Genomic DNA, 24756 nt, shown 5'->3' on the forward strand with positions numbered 1-24756 from the left:
GGACTCTAGAAGGCTCACAACTCTGCCAGCATTAGCATTAATAACATTTAAAACAGGTATATTATATTATCTCCCTCTGTCTAAGTATGTAAGTTAAGGCATCTGTTCATCATTAAAGTCAATAGAGGTTTTTTGGGGGGGGATATCAAACCCCTCAGAGAGACACATTAGATGTCAGCATTATGCTTTAAGAATTAAAGGCCTGTTGATTTTGGGGGTGTAGGTCCTTTTGCTGTGGAGGAAATAATGGATAGTCAACATTTAGGGACTCTAATCTAAGCAACAGCTAGGGATTTGTGGCAGATTATTACACTAAACTCCACACTCTAGTACTTTTGTTTTGTTTTGCATGTAATGACCAATGAACATATGGTTTGGGTGAGGCTCAGACGGCCAATAGAAGTACATCAAAACAAAACATATCCCTCAGGAGATTTCACTCATGTCATCATCCTCTTAAGCGTAATAAACAGCTCTCTGTCATTATAGAAACATGTTGCACTGTATGTTTTTTCCGAATGGAACTCTGTAGGTGTTGCTAGCTAGAGAAATACAAAGTAACACTCATAAAATCATTTAGTCAAATTGTTGACCTTGGACATTTTGTCATAGAGAATAATTCACATATTTGTTGAGAGGGAAGAAAAGGTCTAGAACTTTCCGCGGCCCTCTCTGTCTGTGTCTCAAATGATAACCTATTCCCTATGTAGTTCACTGCTTTTGACCAGAGCCCTATGGGCCCAAAAACACCCAGTCAAAAGAAGTGCACTACATAGGGAATAGGGTGCCATTTGGGAAATAGCCTCTTACTCACTCGTATGTTTATGTTCTCTCGCCTCCTTAGAGGCTACTTCATCATTATTACTATCACTGTTCAGGTTCCCTTGGAAGCTAGCTTCTAGGGGAAATGAGGCCATTTTCTTTCGCAGCCGTGTCTTTATAATCTGCCCACCCAGGTAAAGGACAACAAAGCAGCCAATTACCTCTAATCTAGCATGACTCACAGTTGCTAGCATCAGGGGCTTGCCAGTCCGAGTAGTCTGTGTAGTCTTGCAGATGATTAAAAACAATACGCAAGACCCATTATACAGGGCACACTGTAGATAGATTACGATTTGTTTATTTCTTTCTTACATTTAAAATACATATTTAAAAGTGTAAAGCACCTCTCAAAAGACCACTCGCATTGATTTGTGTGAGTGAAAACCCGTTGGAGAATGAGAATTATGTGATTTAGTTGATTTGAACCCCCTTGCTGAAATGCATGTACTGTAACGTCGATTGGTGTTGGAAGTTGTGACGTTTTCTCTTCTCTGCCACTGAGGGTGCCTAGTGTGTTTATGGCCTGTGTGTGTGTGTGTGTACTGTACAATGTGTGTGCTCATGTCTGTGTGTGTATGTGTATACTCTCCATCCTCCCCTTCTCAGTGGTGGGAGGTTCTGCAGGAGGAGCAGAGGAGTAGGAACACTGCGAGTGCCGGAGGACACAATCCTGTACCAATTACTGTCTGCCTGCCAGGCACCCCCAGCCCAGGGTTTAATATTCCTTCCACTTCATTTTGATCTTGGCAGTAGGGGTATGCCAGCATAATCCAACCCCCATTGCCCAGTGGGACCTGCCTCCCCTGTATTGCCCTCAGTTTTGATCTCTCTCCAAGGCTGGGCTGAGCCCCAGCTGCGCCCTGCACGTCAACAGGGAGGCCTGTGGATGGATGCTGCTTTGCTCGACTCAACGACTCGACTCTGCTCTACCCTTTCTGCTGATACAGTATGCAGCATCTGCCAGCTTAAAGGGCCTCTCCTTCACTAATGAGTTGAGAGACTCCCTCTAACCTCTAGCACAGTGAATGCTAATACGCCCAGCTCAGGCTGTTGTGTCCTGGGACCTTTGTTTTACCGTAAGAGGAGGGGCTGCGTTGTTAGCGCTGCAAGGAGGGGGGGAGGGGGGGGGGGGGGGGGGGTGCAGAGTTAATGTGAATTGCTAAGGCCAGGTGAGACAATTTCCGATTAGTGATGACTTGTCACTACTACTGTCATAGACAGTGCAGGTATCTGTTAAGAGCAAGGAAATAACCGGAGACCTTTTATTGCATGTCATTGTACAGTGCAGTGTGCATTCACTTAATTTGTGCCCAACCTTTATCTTCACTTCAATGATTTCTACCATTGACATTTAAAACCAGCCTTCTGTTCTGCCTCCAGTTATACCTGCTTTAATAGCTGTCATCTGTGAAACCTACAGCCTGCCAATGTACTGTTGTTAGGCAGGAGGAATGACTACTATATACATGTCCCTTTGGTGACAATTTAGCAACTGACACTAAAGCTATGAATACCCCCGTTGTGCAGCATTCCCCATAACTAGGGACCAGAGATTTTACTTGTCAGGTTGCGTGGTCAGGAAAAGCTACTGTCCTAAACCATGATCTCACAGAGGCAGATATGACTGGGGTCTTTCTAGGACACCTCTCCCACCTACATCTCCCCAGCACTTAATCATTCCTGTAGGTAAAACCGAGGAGTCTGTCTTCTACCCTTCACTCAGGTGCTTGAAGAGCTCTTCCTCTCTGTATTCCAGTGCTGCGTTGGGTAAATCAGCCTTGACAGCTCCGCCGGTAAAATCACACCGGCTCCCATCAGACACCATTACATGGGGAAATGACACACTGGGAAAATTAGTACCGATTTACTGCCATTTAAATGCAAGGCTGAGTCTGGGAGGCTTGGTGGCGGGTGCAAGCCTGTCTCTGTGTGACTTTTCCACAGAGGGGCCATACATTTCAGCCAGACAGGCCCTGCAGGCATATCTCTCAGCAGTTCTGCAACGAGAGACAGATAATTATTACCTTTGACAGAGTGATGGACATGAGGAGAGAGAGACAGACAGAAAGAGACAGAGGGGGAGAGAGAGGAGAGGTACATTGCATTCAGAAAGTATTGAGACCCCTTGACTTTTTCCACATTTTGTTACGTTACAGCCTTATTCTAAAATTGATTAAATAGTTTTTCCCCCTCATCAATCTACACACAATATCCCATAATGACAATGGAAAAACAGGTTTAGAGTTTTTTGCAAAAAGACTAAGAACAAAAACTGAAATCACATTTACATAAGTATTCAGACCCTTTACTCAGTACTTTTTTGAAGCATCTTTGGTAGCGATTACAGCCTCGAGTCTTCTTGGGTATGATGCTACAAACTTGGCACACCTGTATTTGGGGAGTTTCTCCCATTCAGATCCTCTCAAGCTCTGTCAGGTTGGTGGGGAGCGTCGCTGCACAACTATTTTCATGTCTCTCCAGAGATGTTCGATCAGGTTCAAGTTCGGGCTCTGGCTGGGCCACTCAAGGACATTCAGAGACTTGTCGCGAAGCCCCTCCTGCCTTATCTTGGCTGTGTGCTTAGGGTTGTTGTCCTGTTGGTAGGTAAGCCTTCACAGAGTTTTTTTGGTACCCTTGCCCAGATCTGTGCCTCGACACAATCCTGTCTCAGAGATCTACGGACAATTCCTTCGACCTCATGGCTTGGTTTTTGCTCTGACATGCACTGTCAACTGTGGGACCTTATATAGACAGGTGTGTGCCTTTCCAAATTATGTCCGATCAATTAAATTTACCACAGGTGGACTCCAATCAAGTTGTAGAAACATTGCAAGGATGATCAATGGAAACAGGATGCACCTGAGCTACATTTCGAGTCTCATAGCAAAGGCTCTGAATAAAATGTATGTTTTTGCTTTGTCATTGTGCGGTATTGTATGTAGATAAATGAATAAATGTTTTAATTTAATCAATTTTAGAATAAGGCTGTAACGTAACAAAATGTTTAAAAATGAATACTTTCCGTATGCACTGTATGTGTAGAGAGAAGGATAGAGATAGAGAGAGGGAGGGTTAACCTCAGCTGAATCTGTGTGGAGTCAGCCAGGGCAGCAGGTCTGAACCTGAATAACATATAACCGGTTCTCTAGTTTTAAAGCACATAGGGAAGTATCAAGGAGGTTCTTGTGTGGTCCACAAAGCGGTATCTTTGGTCCTATACATACAGCACATATATTTGTTCTAACCAGTACTGTACATTTAAACTGTAACGTTGCGAGACGGCTAATAATGCTTTGCTGATGCGGCATGCGGTGCGGCTGGGACTTCATTACAAGAGGAACTGACTGGACTTGTGATTTATTACCCCTCCGATACAGCAAACCTAATTAATGGAAACACAATGTACATGCCAGACATGGAGGTATGACATAGTTTCAAGTCTCAGTCTATCGTGAAATTAATTTGACTCACCATGACATATATATCTCCAAATTCCCGCAGTATGCCATAATCTGTGTGTCTATCTCTGGGGAACTGCATCTTAATTTCATGGGTATCATGCTCATTTGCATTTGGGAGTGTGTGAGTGAGTGAGTGGAGTGGGGGGGGGGGGGGGACTAAGTGAGAAGAAAAGGAAGATGAAGAAAAATGCCCCGTGTCTAATCCTGGGCTCCTTGTTTTAACGGGATGCTATTTCAACACCAATACTCAATATGCAGATTTTTCTAACACTAATGCGAAGAAATGTTTGTGTGTTATCATCGCCACTCAGAGCCAAGAGCTTATACAGTAGATGAATCTGTCTCTGGCAATGCAATTATACTGGAACACTGTACTGTAAAGACACTATGGTCTCTTGTGTTGTGTTAAGAGACACATTAAACTGAGTTTAAACTCCTGAAAGCGTGCCCGATATAAGCAATGATGTATTTTCTTATAATAAAATAATATACAGAGCATTCTGAAAGTATTCATACCCCTTGACTTATTCCATATGTTGTTGTGTTACAGCCTGAATTCAAAATGGATTAAATCAACAACAAAAAATCTCACCCATCTACACAAATTTTTGCAAATTTGTTGAAAATGAAATACACTGCTCAAAAAAATAAAGGGAACACTTAAACAACACAATGTAATTCCAAGTCAATCACACTTCTGTGAAATCAAACTGTCCACTTAGGAAGCAACACTGATTGACAATACATTTCACATGCTGTTGTGCAAATGGAATAGAAAACAGGTGAAAATGATAGGCAATTAGCAAGACCCCCCCAATAAAGGAGTGGTTCTGCAGGTGATAACCACAGACCACTTCTAAGTTCCTATGCTTCCTGGCTGATGTTTTGGTCACTTTTGAATGCTGGCGGTGCTTTCACTCTAGTGGTAGCATGAGACGGAGTCTACAACCCACACAAGTGGCTCAGGTAGTGCAGCTCATCCAGGATGGCACATCAATGTGAGCTGTGGCAAGAAGGTTTGCTGTGTCTGTCAGCATAATGTCCAGAGCATGGAGGCGCTACCAGGAGACAGGCCAGTACATCAGGAGACGTGGAGGAGGCTGTAGGAGGGCAACAACCCAGCAGCAGGACCGCTACCTCTGCCTTAGCGCAAGGAAGAGCAGGAGGAGCACTGCCAGCGCCCTGCAAAATGACCTCCAGCAGGCCACAAATGTGCATGTGTCTGCTCAAAAGGTCAGAAACAGACTCCATGAGGGTGGTATGAGGGCACGACGTCCACAGGTGGGGGTTGTGCTTACAGCCCAACACCGTGCAGGACGTTTGGCATTTGCCAGAGAACACCAAGATTGGCAAATTCGCCACTTGCGCCCTGTGCTCTTCACAGATGAAAGCAGGTTCACACTGAGCACATGTGACAGACGTGACAGTCTGGAGACGCCGTGGAGAACGTTCTGCTGCCTGCAACATCCTCCAGCATGACCGGTTTGGCGGTGGGTCAGTCATGGGTCAGTCATCCACCAACGCCACGTTGCACCACAGACTCTCCAGGAGTTGGCGGATGCTTTAGGTCTGGGAGGAGATCCCTTAGGAGACCATCCACCACCTCATCAGGAGCATGCCCAGGCGTTGTAGGGAGGTCATTCAGGCACGTGGAGGCCACACACACTACTGAGCCTCATTTTGACTTGTTTTAAGGACATTACATCAAAGTTGGATCAGCCTGTAGTGTGGTTTTCCACTTTAATTTTGAGTGTGACTCCAAATCCAGACCTCCATGGGTTGATAAATTTGATTTCCATTGATAATTTTTGTGTGATTTTGTTGTCAGCACATTCAACTATGTAAAGAAAAAAGTATTTAATAAGAATATTTCATTCATTCAGATCTAGGATGTGTTATTTTAGTGTTCCCTTTATTTTTTTGAGCAGTGTATATACTTGTTAGAATCATCTTTGGCAGCAATTACAGCTGTGAATCTTTGTCTCTTTGTACACCAGGATTGTACATTATTTGTCCATTATTCTTTTCAAAAATTCTGTTGTTGATCATTTCAAGTCTTTCCATATATTTTCAAGCAGATTTAAGTCAAAACTGTAACTCTGCCACTCAGGAACATTCACTGTCTTCTTGGTAAGCAACTTCAGTGTAGATTTGGCCTTGCGTTTTATTTAGGTTATTATCCTGCTGAAAGGCCACTTATTGGGGACCCCTAATATACTGTATATTGTACTTATATAGCTAATGTTCTCTCTTTCATATTAATCTTACCAATATTTATTCACAGGCCACATAGGCCACATTTATTCACAGGTTCATTTAGAAAAACCTCAAAAGCTCACATAGAGCGAAGTGTCTATCCTGAAACCTTGTTTAAAAAGTCATACGATTTCCAACAAGGAAGTCCTTGTCTAATCTTCTCCTCAAATCAGCTCATTCTTTCTCATTAATGAATTTAGCACCGTCAAGCAACAAACCTGAGAAGACGTTTCTGTGACAAGCTAGGCAGGCCTTCCTTCCTGGGGCTCAGTGGCATCACTGGCATGTGCTGTGACATGTCTTTGATGCAGCTCAAATGTAAACATCAGTTTGGTCTCCAGGGAGCCTGTTGTGCTGGTCTAACTTCCCCAGGAATTATCATCCTCCTACTACTCAGTCTCCTTTTGTGTTTTTCTGTTTAAAAGGACATGTATTATTCAGAAGAATTTCTTAGGAAAATTATCGAATGCGCTACTGGAATTTGAGTTCAAAACATATGTTGAGGCTCAGCTAGCGGCTGGCCTGCCAAGATGCAGATCTTTGTGAAGACGTTGACGGAAAAAAACATCACCCTTGAGGTTGAGCCCAGCGATGCTATTGAAAATGTCAAGGCCAAGATCCAGGGTAAGGAAGGTATTCATCCTAATCAGCAGGGTCTGATCTTCACTGGCAAATAGCTTGAAGATGGTCGCACCTTGTCACACTACAACATCCAGAAAGAGCACCCTGCATTTTGTGCTGTGTCTGCGTGGAGGCATCATCGAGCCATCTCTTGAGCCATCAGCTGTCCCAGAAGGACAACTGAGACAAAATGATCTGCCGCAAGTGCTACGCTCGCCTCCATTCTCATGCTGTCAACTGCCGCAAGAAGATGTGAGGACATGCCATCAACCTGGGCCCCAAGAAGAAGCTGAATTAAACATTTCACTTGATGCTTCTGTGGGACACATGCAAAACTGTCAAAAAATGTGAAGTACAAAATATAACTTAATTTGGAATGGAATGAGATACAACAGGAAGATAGGCATATGGGTGAGGATATAGAAGTTAGTGGTCATGAAACTGTCAATACAGTGTGTTGGCTAGAATGTATAGGACTCATTGTGCCAAATATTTGAAGGCAATATGGCAGAAATGAAGAAACACCAAAGCTCAACAATACAACAGTAAATATGTCACCCCCCATGAATGATGCAGCGCTTCATTTACAGTCTGGGCAAATACCTTATATTATAACCAACCATAAGATCTGATATTTACACTGATTGTTTGGAAAACAAAAATAAAACCATCTCTCAACGATGACAGATAGCTTTTATTAAACCATTTAAAATGTAATATTCTCACCCAGAAATGAGCCCGATAACATATTGATGCTATTTTAGCAATAAGAATGATCACCTGGCTGATGCAGCATGGCGTCAACATGGCTGAAGCATGGTCGCCTGTATGATGCAGCATGGTGGCTACATGGCTGAAGCATGGTCGCCTGTATGATGCAGCATGGCGTCAACATGGCTGAAGCATGGTCGCCTGTATGATGCAGCATGGTGGCTACATGGCTGAAGCATGGTCGCCTGTATGATGCAGCATGGCGTCAACATGGCTGAAGCATGGTCGCCTGTATGATGCAGCATGGTGGCTACATGGCTGAAGCATGGTCACCTGTATGATGCAGCATGGTGGCTACATGGCTGAAACATGGTCACCTGCATGATGCAGCATGGTGGCTACATGGCTGAAGCATGGTCACCTGTATGATGCAGCATGGTGGCTACATGGCTGAAGCATAGTCACCTGCATGATGCAGCATGGTGGCTACATGGCTGAAGCATGGTCACCTGTATGATGCAGCATGGTGGCTACATGGCTGAAGCATGGTCACCTGTATGATGCAGCATGGTGGCTACATGGCTGAAGAACGATCACCTATCTAATGCAGCCTGGTGGCTACATGGCTGAAGCATGGTCACCTGTATGATGCAGCATGGTGGCTACATGGCTGAAGAACGATCACCTATCTAATGCAGCCTGGTCGCTACATGGCTGAAGAACGATCACCTATCTAATGCAGTCTGGTGGCTACATGGCTGAAGAACGATCACCTATCTAATGCAGCCTGGTGGCTACATGGCTGAAGCATGAGGTTGCTCCTCTGCATTGTTTACCACAATGGGGTAATCACTCCACTAATGAAATAATGTATTCTTTACATGGCTCCCGAGTGGTACAGTGGTCTAAGGCACTGCATCTCAGTGCTAGAGGTGTCACTACAGACCCTGGTTCGATTCCAGGCTGTATCACAACCAGCTGTGATTGGGAGTCCGATAGAGTAGCGTTGTCCTGGTTTAGCTGGGGTAGGCCGTCATTGTAAATAAGAATTTGTTCTTAACTGACTCGCCTAGTTAAAGTAAGGTAAAAAAAGAAATATTGTTTTTAGAAATACAGTTTAGGCCTAACTGTGTGAATTTACAGTGAATATAGAGCATAAAGAATGTTGAAAGTTGAGCCCTGCAGTCTCTTTAGCTAATCCACTCCCTGTACTCCATGTCATGTGCCAAAGAAAAAACGCCACCTGCTGGAGAAGACAGATTTTGGGCCCAGATATCCCCCTCGCTTCACCGCTTACTCTCTGGTGTGATTCGCAAAGTTCAGTTAATTACTATAGCTCCTGCCTTGGGCCAATCAGTGTAATTTTGTAAATGCCAGATATCTATGGCAAGATGCATCATTTACCCAAGTTAGGTCAAAATCAGGCCAGTGCTGTCTGAGATAACGTACGTATGAACGGCATACAGTACTATATCAAGTGGTATAAGAAAAAAATAAGTCTGTCTTGAAGGGATACTCACATTTCAAATAAGTCTTACGTTTACTACAATAACCTCTACTTCATAAACCCTAATGCAATACAAAAGATGCTACGCTTTACTCAATGACAAAAAGCATGCATTCAGACAATAAATTATATTAGAGGCATGACTCAAAAGAAGACGTTTCACTTGCTCAAAGTTTCCATTTTGTTACCGAAGTTCAAAAGTAACTAAAGATACAAGTAGACCTGAGGTGATAGGAGTGAGAGGAGGACACCCTCCCTTTAATACAAAGACTCAGGAGAGTCTGAATCCAAGATGAGTCTCTGCCTGCCTTCAGTCATCAGAATGAGTTAAAGGCTTATTTCTTACCCTATTTGAAAATCTGCCAAACATTCCCTGGTTCATCCCTGCACCATCTCCTCCCCCCCCCCCCCTCCCCCCCTCCCCCTGCAGCCTCACTGAGCAGAGCAGGACTCCAACCATCTCTGTCTCTCTGTTTCATTAGCATGACATAACAACGTACATATTGCCAAAACGTATTGAAACATATTGCCAAAGCTCTCTCGCTCCCTCACTACAGTGCCTCTTCTTTTCTTTCTTTCTTTCTTTCTTTCTTTCTTTCTTTCTTTCTTTCTTTCTTTCTTTCTTTCTTTCTTTCTTTCTTTTTTCTTTTTCTTTTTCTTTTTTTCTTTCTCTTTCTCTCTTTTGCATCATATACTCATTACAGTGACTGGCCTACATCTATCATGCTGATCCTATACTCATTACAGTGACTGGCCTACATCTATCATGCTGATCCTATACTCATTACAGTGACTGGCCTACATCTATCATGCTGATCCTATACTCATTACAGTGACTGGCCTACATCTATCATGCTGATCCTATACTCATTACAGTGACTGGCCTACATCTATCATGCTGATCATATACTCATTACAGTGACTGGCCTACATCTATCATGCTGATCCTATACTCATTACAGTGACTGGCCTACATCTATCATGCTGATCCTATACTCATTACAGTGACTGGCCTACATCTATCATGCTGATCCTATACTCATTACAGTGACTGGCCTACATCTATCATGCTGATCATATACTCATTACAGTGACTGGCCTACATCTATCATGCTGATCCTATACTCATTACAGTGACTGGCCTACATCTATCATGCTGATCCTATACTCATTACAGTGACTGGCCTACATCTATCATGCTGATCCTATACTCATTACAGTGACTGGCCTACATCTATCATGCTGATCATATACTCATTACAGTGACTGGCCTACATCTATCATGCTGATAGATCGAATCCCCGAGCTGACAAGGTAAAAATCTGTCGTTCTGCCCCTGAACAAGGCAGTTAACCCACTGTTCCTAGGCCGTCATTGAAAATAAGAATTTGTTCTTAACTAACTTGCCTAGTTAAAAAGGTTAAAACATTTTTTTTTAAATGCTCATTACCATGACTGGCCTGTAGACTCTTAGAAAAAAAGTTGCTAAATAGAACCGTATAGGGTTCTTCGGTTTGTCCCCATAGGGCAGGAGTTAACTCTTATCCTATGAGGTCTGGAGCCTGCTGGTTTTCTGTTCTACCTGATAAGTAATTGCACCCACCTGGTGTCTCAGGTCTAAATTAGTATTTTTGTTCGAGGGGGAACAATGAAAAAATGCAGTGGAACTGGCTTCGAGGTCCATAGTTGAGTTTGAGGGTCATAGGGGAACCCTTTTTGTAAAGGGTTCTACCTAGAACCGTCTATGTAGAGTTCTTCATAGAACCCCTGTATATTGTTCTCCCTAGAACCTTCTATGAAGGGATCTACCAAGAATAATTTTATCATTTAAAGGTTCTTTATAGAACCCTCTATGAAGGGATCTACCGAGAACCATTTTATCTTTGGAGGGTTCTTCCTAGAATCGTCTATGAACGGTTCTACGAGCCTTATTAACCTTTAAAATGTAATGATTTATGACAATAATTTCAATAATAATTTAAGGCCTTTCTTTGAGAGCCTAGTTAAAAGTTTATAGGCCACATTAGAAAAATGTATGTTGTTATTTATTTAATCAAATAATCAATGCCTTCACAATGTATTCATCCCCCTTGACTTAGTCCACATTTTGTGGTGTTACAGCCTGAAATCAAACTTGATTCAATAGATTTTTGTTCTCACCAATCTACACACAATACCCCATAATGAAAAAGTGAAAACATGTTTTTAAAGATTAACAAAATGTATTGAATATAAAATACAGATATCAAATTTACATAAGTATTCACACCCCTGAGTCAATACTTTATAGAAGCACGTTTGGCAGCGATTACAGCTGTGAGTTTTTCTTGTTAAGTCTGTAGGAGCGTTCCACCTCAGCATGTGGCGGCAGGGTAGCCTAGTGGTTAGAGTGTTGGACTAGTGACCGGTTGCAGGTTCAAATCCCAGAGCTGACAAGGTACAAATCTGTCGTTCTGCCCCTGAACAGTTAACCCATTGTTCCTAGGCCGTCATTGAAAACAAGAATTTGTTCTTAACTGACTTGCCTAGTTAAAACAAATAAAAAAATTGTGCAACATTTGCCCATTATTCCTTTCAATATTCTTCAAGCTCTGTCAAATTGCTTGTTGATCATTGCTAGACACCCATTTTCAGGTCGTTGATCATTGCTAGACACCCATTTTCAGGTCGTTGATCATTGCTAGACACCCATTTTCAGGTCGTTGATCATTGCTAGACACCCATTTTCAGGTCGTTGATCATTGCTAGACACCCATTTTCAAGTCGTTGATCATTGCTAGACAACCATTTCCAGGTCTTGCCATAGATTTTCAAGTAGATTGAAGTAAAAACTGTAACTAGGCCACTCATGAACATTCACTGTCTTCTTAGTAAGCAACTTCAATGTAGATTTGGCCTTGTATTGAATTAATCTCCCAGTGTCTGGTGGAAAGTAGACTGAACCAGGTTTTCCTCTAGAATTTTGCCTGTGCTTAGCTCCATTCCATTTATTTTTTATCCTGAAAAACTCCCCAGTCCTTAACGATTACTAGCATACCCATAACATGATGCAGCCACCACCATGCTTGAAAATATGGAGAATGGTACTGAGTGATGTGTTGTATTGGATTTGCCCCAAACATAATGCTTTATATTCAGGACAAAAAGTGAATTGCTCTGCCACATTTTTTGCAGTATTACTTTAGTGCCTTGTTGCAAACAGGATACATGTTTTGGAATATTTGTGTTATGAACAGGCTTCCTTCTTTTCCCTCTGTCAATTAGGTTAGTATTGTGGAGTTTAACCTTTTTGGAGTTTAACCTTTCTTGGCATTATTAGTTATTGTTTATGGCCCTCTCATAATAAATAATTACTTTTGTGATTACATCAGTGGCGGTCAGTGCTGTTTTTGATGAGGGAGAATGATGCTTTTTTAAATTTGCATGGCCTTATTTCTTTTACAGCATGTTGGATGACTGTCATTCATATTCCATTCACCCAGTTAAATATAACATTGATAAGTTTAGGCTACTACATGATACTCAAATTTTCCCTTTGCCCATCATGAGGTTGCAACACCCTTGCCTATTAATGAAATTTTACAATGTAGGTGCACACAGGTCGAGAGAAAAATTTGAGATGACAGACAGTGACACATGGAGAGACAGTGACACATTTAATACCGCCTTTCACACTCTTGCCTGCATCTAGCTTATCTAGGGTGTAATCATTAGTCCAACAGTTGCAAACAAGAGTTTCGATTGGACAAATTCCGTTATTTTTATCCCTGTTCTGTTTGCTTCCATTTAAGAAATGTTTTTCAACCAAATCGGAGGAGAGAATACACCCCTGATCATAGCAGCCACGTTGTATTCATTCTACCCTCTATGCACTCTCCTCCTCTCACCTTTTCCCTTCGTTTGTGGACTTCAATGAACACCACATCAGCTGTATGTGACCAGGCGAAAAAAACTTTCCAAGCCAAACCATTTCATAACCGCTACACACAGCCTACATCGTTGTCCCCATATTAGCTAAAATAACATAGCTAATAGAACTAATGCGTAAGTAAACCCACTACATTCATGCAGTGAAGTTACAGTGTGCAACACCCTTGCCTATTGCGCTGGCGCGCCCAGGTGGCAATAAATTAATACAACCAAAAGCTTACATTAACTTGGAAGTGTTGTGTTGGATACTCATAGTGACATTTTTTTATGACGAAATCTCTCTCTCTCTCTTGCTTCTCTTTCATTTTTGAAGAAATTAATTTGTTGAAAACTATTGTCGTTCTCTCTCTTTGAGTCAACTACTCACCTCATTTCATGCACTGCAGTGTTAGCTAGCTGTAGCTTATGCTTTCAGTACTAGATTCATACTAGTACTAGACTCATTCTCATTAGATTCATTCATTTGATTGGGTGGACAACATGTCAGTTAATGCTGCAAGAGTTCTGATAGGTTGGAGGACTACTTCTGGAGGACTTCATAATTACTGTGTAAGTCTATGGAAGGGGGTGAGAACCAAGAGCCTCCTATGTTCAGTATTGAAGTCAATGTACCAAGAGGAGGATGGAAACTGGTGCTGTTGAGGCTACTGTAGACCTTCATTGCAAAACAGTGTTTTAATAAATTATTTGAAAACGTTAAAATATTTTGAATAGTTTTATCTAAAAATGATAACTTTTTCATGTTTTACCATATAATTTTTATGAAATTCCCTGAGGAGGATGGTTCTCCCCTTCCTCCTCTGAGGAGCCTCCACTGGATTACATTTAGATACATTTAACTGGTTATTTAGGCTTGCCATAAAGAAGGGGTTGAATATTTACTGACTCAAAACATTTCAGCTTTTCATTTAATTAATTTGTATACATTTCAAAAAGCCTAATTCCGTTTTTACATTATGGAGTATTGCGTCTAGGCCAGTGACAAAACATCTCAATTAAATCAGTTTAAAACCAGGCTGCAACACAACAAAATGTGGAACAAATAAAGGGGTCTGAATACATTCCGAATAAAAAGTATAAGCAAAAACACAGATATTGAAACAATTCTGAAAATCACCCTGCAATAGAGCATGCTGGGAATTATGATATATGGCTGTATGTAGAACCATTCTTGCCTTACAAAGAATGTTTCTTGCCTTCAACGAGTCCTTGCTTTAATCAAAAATGGTTCTTCCAAAAATGGTTCTTAGGATGTTAAATGTTCTAGGTAGAACCCTTAGCCTTACAAAAAACCCTTGTCTTCCAAAAAGGGTTATTCATATCAAATCGGTTCTTGGTAGAACCCTATCAGTGTATTCATTACCATGACTGGCCTACCTCTATCATACGGATCCTATACTCATTACCATGATTAGTATACCTCTATCATGCTGATCCTATACTCATTACCATGACTGGTCTACCTCTATCATACTGATTCTATACTCATTACCATGACTGGCCTACCTCTATCATACGGATCCTATACTCATTACCATGACTAGTATACCTTTACCATACTGATTCTATACTCATTACCATGACTGGTCTACCTCTATCATACTGATTCTATACTCATTACCATGACTGGTCTACCTCTATCATACTGATTCTATACTCATCACCATGACTGGCCTACCTCTATCATACGGATCCTATACTCATTACCATGACTAGTATACCTTTACCATACTGATTCTATACTCATTACCATGACTAGTATACCTTTACCATACTGATTCTATACTCATTACCATGACTGGTCTACCTCTATCATACTGATTCTATACTCATCACCATGACTGGTGGTTATGGTGATTGTTGTTTTTTTTGGTCATGTCTTGGAGGTATGGCAACGCAAGACTAGTCACTCGTGTCCTAACTGGAGTCAAAGCTGTCAGTGCTGTACCTCTGGCAGGGCTGTTGATGTCACTGGGCTCTAGGCTGACTGCTGGCTGCTGGCTGCTGCGTCAGAGGCTCTCTAAAGGCAGAGACAACCTGCTGTGCACGTAGCCACATGTGAAATGCCAACGATAGGCCAGGCCACCACAGATAGCCCTGATAAAGTACTCATCGGAACCCCATGCTGCGAGAGCCACTCTGATGTGAAGTTCAGGCCCGATCGGAGTGTCGACCAGCTTGGTCTTTAGCCCTCCCAATGCCCTGTGGCCGTGGTACAGTGTATGTGGCCGTGATACAGTGTATATGTCCCAAATGGCACCCTATTCCATTTGGTCACACTTCAATAAATGCATTTAAAGTGCATTATTACTTGTAGAGGCACAGGTTCTAACATTATAACATACTGCTTTTAACAGTTTTACTTGTTAAAAGCAGGTCTAAGAATATATACTGTTTCTTCATATCTTTATACTTTGGGTCATTTCATCAAGTCATTTTTCAACAGACTTAAAATGGCTGAGAAAACTCTCAGAATAATGATGAGTCATGATTGAATTAATAAAACTTTATTGACCCCCAGAGGGTAAAATGGATTTGTCGCCAGGAATATATCACAGACACTACTACAGACTCTACAAAGGTGTCATACATGTTTTTGACAAGTATTATCATGCATTGTGACTGCATCTATAGCATTTTACGCATTGTCCTTTAGTGAACAATATGTCTGTCTATCCTTTAAGTAATGAACTGGAAGGGTCCGCTGAGAGGACTATAATTTACACCCATGAATTAGTGTAGTCCTGCCGCCATAAAGATGACGTACCACCTGTAAATACCTGCTGCATGTGCAATGTAATGTGAATAGACATTCGATTGGGTCAGTACAATAAAGGTTTTCTTTAACTGTCTGGCACAAATGTTACATTAACTTTGGCTTTACAGCCTTTAGCTTTGTCTGATTGCATTTGGGTCGTTCCACCAATTCGGTGCCTTTTGAGAAGTGTAACTTGGTCAAAAGAAACTTTAGAGTTCACAAAATGTCATAATTCTGTCATAAAGAGCACATGTTCAACTTCATAAAAACAATTTTTTCCATCTCAAGGGGTTAAAAAAAATAAAGGACTATGTTAAGGGCCTATTAAGTGCCAAATAAAGTAACAGGGTTGACCGTAACAGGGTTCTGTACAGCACTTTGTGACATCGGCAGATGTAAAAAGGGCTTTATAAATACATTTGATTGATTGATTGAGCGTAACAGGGCTGAAGATTTCTTCTTAATTAACCTCTTAAATGTAATGGCAAAATGTAGATTTCCACCTAAATAGACATTCCCAAAAGTAACTGCTATTCATATGTAATTACTTATAAGCCCTTAACCAACAATGCAGTTCAAGAAATAGAGTCAATAAATTAAATTAAATATGAATTCAAGCTTACCTTGTAAGATGATGGTGATCTATAACGGTAGGTCACAGGCAGACAAATAAGATATCCTCATGATCTGCGGAGTCCTGGCTTTTGGGGTGTATCAACATATTCCGTGTTTATTTCGTTTATGCTTCACAACACTAAACGGAACGTAGGTAGCAGCCATCTTGAAATGAGGTCATTGGCTCGGCCTGCACTTATGAGTGATTTTGCCCACATATGGTAGTAAGTCATATCATAGATTTGAAGGCACCCATCAATATCCAAGATACTCCGCTTTCCACAGACACCATGCTTTTTTAGATAGGGGCTACCGTTCTCATACCAGACTGAACTGAATAAAATAAATCTAATAGAGTCTCCAAATAGCTTTTCACACCTGTTAGGGTGAAACAACTCCATCCATTCACTGGTACATTATTTACCATTGATCTGGTCATATGGGCTTTGTCCCAAATTGCACCTCATTCCCTACATAGTGCACTACTTTTGACCAGTCCAGTGCCTATAGAGTTCTGATCAAAAGTAGTGCACTATATAGGTAATAGGGTTCCATTTAGGATGCATCTTGGTTTGGCAGCAATCTTGTTAAAACATTCATTGAGACACTGACACAATCAGTAGCAAACCACAGAATGAAAGTCTATGGGCTTACTGTAGCCTTTCTATCGGGAGCTGTGACTGAGCTCAGGTTAACAGGCTATAGCCTTAACGGTCTACCTAGCAGCAGCTCTGTCTCTCTTTCCCTGTTCGATGTATGAATATTTTGTTAGCATTTATAGAATAGATTTTCGTAGTGTGCCCTGGCAGGTTGGGAAGGTGGATTAGCCACAGTGGAGGCCTGCCTCCAGAGTTAATGAGGCTGAAAATAAGACTGACTCCCCCTGTAACCTCCCTTGAACCTCCCTTGAGGACGAGACATCGCTGGTGGGGGGATGTGTGTAGGAAGGGATAAGAGGGGGTTGTGTTGCTCGATGTCTATGTGTTTCAGTGTACTGTAGCCTATAGAGTGTGTGTGTGTGTGCGTGTGTGTGTACACAGAGGTAAATAATTGACATGGCGGTGCATCAGTGCCTCACAGCGAGAGGGAGAAAAACTATCGGCTGCAATGATCCAGCTCAATGCTTTCTTCCTTCCCTGGATCTACTGTATAATATACTAAGTATTTGTCCCAAATGGCACCCTATTCCCTAGGGTCTGATCAAAAGTAGTGCTCTATGTAGGGAATAGGGTGTTATTTAGGACACAGCCTATATACAGCCCATGAAGGCTGTATATAGGACAGCAATACAGAGTGCTACACTACAAACAGTTTTAACAAACAGTGTAGTACTCTCCTCTTTCTCACCATTTCCCCATCTCATCCAGGCTAGAATAATACACTGTAACCCCTGTTGGGAATGTCTGGAATACAGCTTACGTCTGCTGAAACACTTAATCAGCGGCGTGCATCCACAGCCAGGCATGATATTGGCCGATTGTTTAAAAGGTGCTGCGATTTTTTTTTCTTTAACAGCATTTGCGTTTTGTCTGGGAAAATGACCATCAAATTAAGGTATATAAGGTGCAGAGGATAATTCATATGGTGAAGAGGTGAAGAGGTGAAGAGGTGAAGTGGTGAGGCAGTGAAGAGGTGAGGTGGTGAAGAGGTGAGGTGGTGAAGAGATGAGGTGGTGAGGTTGTCTTATTTTCTTAAGGTTCCTGAGATACTAGAAGAGGACAAAGATTATAGTATATTTCTCTGGGCTAACTCAAGTGTAAGCCTACTCACAATTGTATGTGTACTTGAGGGCAATCCACTCACTCCACGCTTTAAGTGAAATTAGCTGATAGCTCACCCCCACCACAACAACAACCCTCTCTATCTGCACTGCACTCTAACTTAACCTTGCGGCAGGAAAAAAAGAAAACAATGACTGACTGCAGATGCTTTTACAATCATTATCAGATGAGGTGAAAAAAGTCAATAATTGATAGCTATAAATGTGTATGTTGTCTGGGTCAGGGGGCAGCCTGACTGCAGTGCTACAGCTGGAAACTGTTTGTTATTGACTGCTAACAGCTATTAAGGCTCGCCAAAACCATCAGGCAAGGGCAACAAAAATAAGGCTGTGTTCTCCATCTCCTACGTTATGGCCAATGACGGAGTCAAACTATAAATACGACTGTAAATCCAACATATTAATTGTAGGTACCCTTGAAGGCGAATCTACCATAGTGGATGCATTAAACATGTTTGTCATTACTTTATGAATGCTGTGTGTGTGACTCACTGTATTTAATATGAGGAATCCATATCTAGAGTGCATTGGAAGACACTACAGTATGACGGTGTAATTGGGATGATACTTTTGTCCTACAGAACAACATTTTAAAATGTGGGTTCTTTGGAAATGTGGGTTGTTGGAGTATTCTAATTCAGCTCCCTGTATATTCATGAAAGCATAAAAAAGCCACTTGTCTCTATCGGACCATAAGAACTTCAAATAATTCTGTAAAGTTCAGTGATCTACATGGTTAGAGCATTGGAGTAGTAAGCAAAAGGTTGCAAGATCAAATCCCCGAGCTGACAAGGTAAAACATCAGTCGTTCTGCCCCTGAACAAGGCAGTTAACCCACTGTTCCTAGACCATCATTGAAAATAAGAATTTGTTCTTAACTGACTTGTGTAATTCAATAAAAAAAAGAATACAAAATCTATAGATCAGTATTGACTTGACTGGAACCAATTACTCAACCAAACAGCAAAATGACCTTTCAAAAAAAGATTTAATGACATCTCATGGAACGGCGGGAGCACACAGACACACACATTTTTATTATTTTGTTTTGTTTGTATATCGTATTTTAAATTTGTGTGATTGTCCTCCTTAACAGTGTACCATTGTTTTATTACTTGTCATGTTGTGTGTTTTGTGTGGACCCCAGGAAGAGTAGCTGCTGCCTCTGAAAAAGCTAATGGGGATCCTAATAAACAAATAAATGACTGAGAAGATAAGGTACAAATCAATCTGCCTCTCAGCCACTCTGACAGCCAAAACAACATGACATGAATGACTCTTTATTGAACAGCGTACAAATGCTGCTCCACCCCTCCCCACAACGCTAACTGTTATGAGGAGTGCTGAGGACAGCCGGGTTATTGGGTAACCTCAATAGTAAGCTGCCACAGGGCTTTTTTCATTGTTTGTGTGACTGTGCACACAAAAGGAGCTAATTAACCATTCAGTTGTGGGACATATATAGGCTGCGGTGACAGTTATGTACTGTTCTGTGTCACGCACATCACATGTATGTGCATGAATGTCTGGCGTGAGGACATCTGGGACGTGTTAGCTAGCTTGGGCGAAGGAAGAGCTCTCAGGGGAGAACTATTTATCTGTGGAGGGTTAACAAGCTCTGTGACTCAGACCGCCCTCCGCAGTTTGCCGAGGCGCATGGATGATGACACAAACTCCAATGATCATTTAGCCATGCCAGACTTTCCATGGAAGCAAGGGGTTCTGGGAAATATGTTTTGATAAGTCATATTTAACCTTTGAGATTGGAGGCCATCGTTTACTGACGCACACAGATACAACTTCCTTATTTTAGTTTCTTGAATCCCTTCTGACACCAAAATCAGCTCATCAAATACAGTCTGCTTGTATTTCCTTGCCTGCCTAACCCTAATGAGTCAGTGTGTAGTGTCATATACTGTAACATAAACAAGGGGGATCTACTTATCACAGTTTATCACGGTGCAACTTAATCTTCAGAGAGGAAACTATGTAGATTGTGTTAAACCAACCGAATGCAGGGAATGCCCCAGTGGAGAGCCCAGGTGAAGCGGTGCAGAAATCCCATTATGTCAACCTTTCCTCTGCTGTCTGTCCACTTGGCACATGAATATCATTGGAAAAGTGCATCAATCCCAATCATTAGACCAATCTGTCAGGTCCAGCCGGTGACATTGTGTATGGCTGCCTGGCGACTGATTATCCAATCTGATTCTAACTACATATTGCCCTAATCCTTAAAATGGTTGAGGTTTAGTCTTTTAATGCTCCTAAGCATGTGGTTAATTTGGGTTAGGGGTTTGGGAGGATTCCATGGCAGGATTTTAAGCATCACAAAAGCACCCATATGCACCCCACTCTCTACAATTCAAATTAATATTATGGACATGATCTTGCGCTAGAGATTAGCAGTTCACGGATTAGCATATTGTTTCTATAGTTGCATGGCGTTACACAGACTAACACACAGGCTTTACCAGACCAGGTTCAAATACTATTTAAAATCATTTAAAATACTGTAACTGACCTTGCCTGGCTTAATGGACCAATAGAAAAGTCCCAAAACTGCCATCCACACCATCTTGGCACTCAGGCAGGCTAGGGCAAATGCTATTTGAACCCAGGTCTGGGCTTTACAGTCCACTGGTATAGTACAGGAAAAACAGTTGAGTCACGATCTAGATACTGTGCTTAAAGGTAGACTCGATATGACATAGAAGCAGAAAGTAAACAGCATAGTGGGTCAATTTCCTCAACAACTAAGAGCGTTGAAGCGCAAGTCTCAATTTCTACGTTGTTTTGGTCCCATGGCTCACACTCTGTAAGAGCGTGAAGGGAACCTGTGCACATGCACAGATACTGTGTGTGACTGTGAGAGCAAAGTGTTGCATCTTGAGCATCTCAATATCTGAGGTGATGCTTGTGTCAACATCATTTCACTGAGTCTACTTTTTAACAACTACCCTAAACATGATGCTTGTTGCCTAGAGACTGCATTTATCCTGAAGCTAAACTTATAGTGTAGTTAACCTGAGCCCATTATACACCACCGGTCAAAAGTTTTAGAACACCTAGTCATGGAAGGGTTTTTCCTTATTTTCCTATTTTCTACATTGTATAATAACAGTGACAACATCAAAACTATGAAATAACACATATGGAATCATGTAGTAACCAAAAAAGTGTTAAACAAATCAAAATATATTTGAGATTTGTGATTCTTCAAATAGCCATCCTTTGCCGTGATGACAGCTTTGCACACTCTTGGCATTCTCTCAACCAGCTTCATGAGGTAGTCACCTGGAATGCATTTCACTTAAGAGGTGTGCCTTCTTAAAAGTACATTCGTGGAATTTCTTTCCTTCTTCATGTGTTTCAGCCAATCAGTTGTGTAGGTAGGGGGGTATACTGAACATAGCTCTATTTGGTAAAAGACCAAGTCCATATTATGGCAAGAACAGCACAAATGAGCAAAGAGAAACAACATTTAATCATTACTTTAAATGTATCCATTGGTTTTGTTCCAACTGCCGTGTCTTTGTGAGATGTGATGTGGGTGAATGGACAATCTCCGCATGTGTATTTCCCACCGTAATGCATGGAGGAGGAGGTGTTATGGTGTGGGGGTGCTTGCTGGTGATGCTGTCTGTGATTTATTTCGAAATCAAGGCACACTTAACCAGCATGGCTACCACAGGATGATACATCATCCCATCTGGCTTGGCCTTAGTCCCACTATCATTTGTTTTTCAACAAGACAATGACCCAACACACCTCCAGGCTGTGTAAGGGCTATTTGACCAAGAAGGAGGGTGATGGAGTGCTGCATCAGATGACCTGGCCTCCACAATCCCCCAACCTCAACCAAATTGCGATGGTTTGGGATGAGCTGGACCGCAGAGTGAAGTTAGATCACCCAACAAGTGCTCAGCATATGTGGGAACTCCTTCAAGACTGTTGGAAAAGCATTCTAGGTGAAGCTGGTTGAGAGAATGCCAAGAGTGTGCAAAGCAGTCATTAAGGAAAAGGGTGGCTATTTGAAGAATCTCAAATATAAAATATATTTTGATTTGTTTAACACTTTTTTGGTAACTACATGATTCCATATGTGTTATTTCATAACTTACTGTACTGTATACATTTGTGCTTAAGATAATCATTTGATTGTACAACTGGGATATAGTAGGCCTAAATCATGAATAGTTGACAAAATGTTGACATGGTCTATTACTGTACAATCGTTTACCATAAACAGTTTGACATTTTTTGGAGATGTTCAGAATGAAACGGCATATTTGACAACCGTCGAAAAATGCACCCGGAGGCTAGCAACCTGCCTGTGTAATCATGATCAAATAACAAATGCTTATAGCCAAACTCACAAATTTGCATGTTTGAATTTTATAAGTAAAATGCATATTTTTTTATGTGCTGGACTGTGATGTTCTGATCAGTGTGTGTGTGTGTGTGTGCTTGTGTGTATTAGGAAAGAGTGAGGGTCGTTATACTGTATATCCGTCTGTGTCTTAGAAAGTAAGATGGCCTACAAAAATGTTTAATTGTCATTGGCCATGTCCTCTTCTACCATCAAGCTTGATCACTTATCCCCACTGCAGTTATGTTTGAATGTTTCCTCAGAGGCACTGACTACACTATGGGGGATAGAGGCCAAATAATAGTGAAACATTGTTTAACCACTGTTCATCATTAACATTAGAACATACTTCAGAAGATTTGAAAGTTAGGGGAGTTAGTGTCCTTGTCTGTTTTTAAGACTGATCGACAACACTGATTGGGAGAACTGCAGTTGTTTCTCATCTTCAGTTGTATCTAACACTGTCTTTTGTGTGTATTCTGTATTTTTCTGTAATGTTTTATGGACACGCTGCTATTTCCCTGTTTAGCCTTCTTGCCTGGTCGCCCTCGCAAAGGAGATTTTTAACCTCAATAGGTTTTACCTGGTTAAATAAAGGTTAAATAAAAAAATAAATGACAATATTTATCCTCACATTAGAATTATTACAGTTTCTATAGGTTAGGAATTACACACATTTGTCTACACCTGAAATGTAAAAAAGAATACTTCCAGTACACTTCCATTCTATGGAATGTATAAATGTAATGAGAGTTATTTTCGATGCAGCTTTTCTTTTCAGTATTTGAGTTTACCACAGCCCCTCTCCCCTCTCTTCCCCGCCTCTCCCCCACCTCTCCCCCGCCTCTCCCCCACCTCTCCCCCGCCTCTCCCCCGCCTCTCCCCCGCCTCTCCCCCACCTCTCCCCCACCTCTCCCCCACCTCTCCCCCACCTCTCCCCCTCTCTCCCCCGCCTCTCCCCCACCTCTCCCCCGCCTCTCCCCCGCCTCTCCCCCGCCTCTCCCCCGCCTCTCCCCCGCCTCTCCCCCACCTCTCCCCCACCTCTCCCCCGCCTCTCCCCCGCCTCTCCCCCGCCTCTCCCCCACCTCTCCCCCGCCTCTCCCCCGCCTCTCCCCCGCCTCTCCCCCACCTCTCCCCCGCCTCTCCCCCGCCTCTCCCCCACCTCTCCCCCGCCTCTCCCCCGCCTCTCCCCCACCTCTCCCCCACCTCTCCCCCACCCTTTCCTTGCAACCACAATCTTTTTTCTTTCCTTTTCTTTTTTTGTCTTGCCGCAGCAACTCTGAAAGCGGCCCGCTTCAAATCCTATGCAATTTGCTTATCCCTGAGCAAATATCACTTCCATGCAGCCTGGTAATTACAATGCATTTCCATGTAAAGAGGTCCATCCTGGTATCAGTGGGACGTGTCAGTGTGCGTCAGTGATAGGCACCCTCATCAAAAAAGATAAATGTCACGTTTATTGCGGAGCAGCCGGACCAACTGATCCTGGCCAGTTTAACCATCCATAGACAGGAGCTGGAATCTATACCGGAGGGCAAAGGGGAGTGGGGGTGGTGTGTGTAAATGTGTGTGTTTGCGGGGGGAAGGGAGGTTATAGGCAGTGGCGGAAAAAGTACCTAATTGTCAAACTTCAGTAGAAGTTAAGATTAATAACAAATAATAAAACCAATTTTTTTAAACTATAGTAGCAGGAGTGACTTTGAAGAAGTTTGCATGTAATACATGGCCAAATCCTAAATCTGTGTGCACAACTCAGATGTTCTCAATGGGCTTATTACAACAAACGTTGGCCAGCTTACTAACATAAGGTAATCACAGTTGATATCAACTGCAACCATCACTGGCCACCGATTTACCGTTCCTTAAAGCAGGAGGTTATCTTTTAGTCCTGATTGCCACCAACATTTTTCAATAATATTTTGC

At 42.0% G+C, this 24756-nt stretch overlaps 1 pseudogene; it reads left to right on the forward strand.

Annotated features, from left to right (window-relative positions):
* The first annotated feature begins 6960 nt into the window (after positions 1 to 6960).
* Positions 6961 to 7669, forward strand: LOC110529001 (ubiquitin-ribosomal protein eL40 fusion protein pseudogene; annotated as a pseudogene).
* The last annotated feature ends 17087 nt before the right edge of the window (positions 7670 to 24756 follow it).

The sequence above is a fragment of the Oncorhynchus mykiss genome, chromosome 7 (genome assembly GCF_057628025.1).
Source record: "Oncorhynchus mykiss isolate SJ-2025 chromosome 7, ASM5762802v1, whole genome shotgun sequence".
Lineage (NCBI taxonomy): Eukaryota > Metazoa > Chordata > Actinopteri > Salmoniformes > Salmonidae > Oncorhynchus > Oncorhynchus mykiss.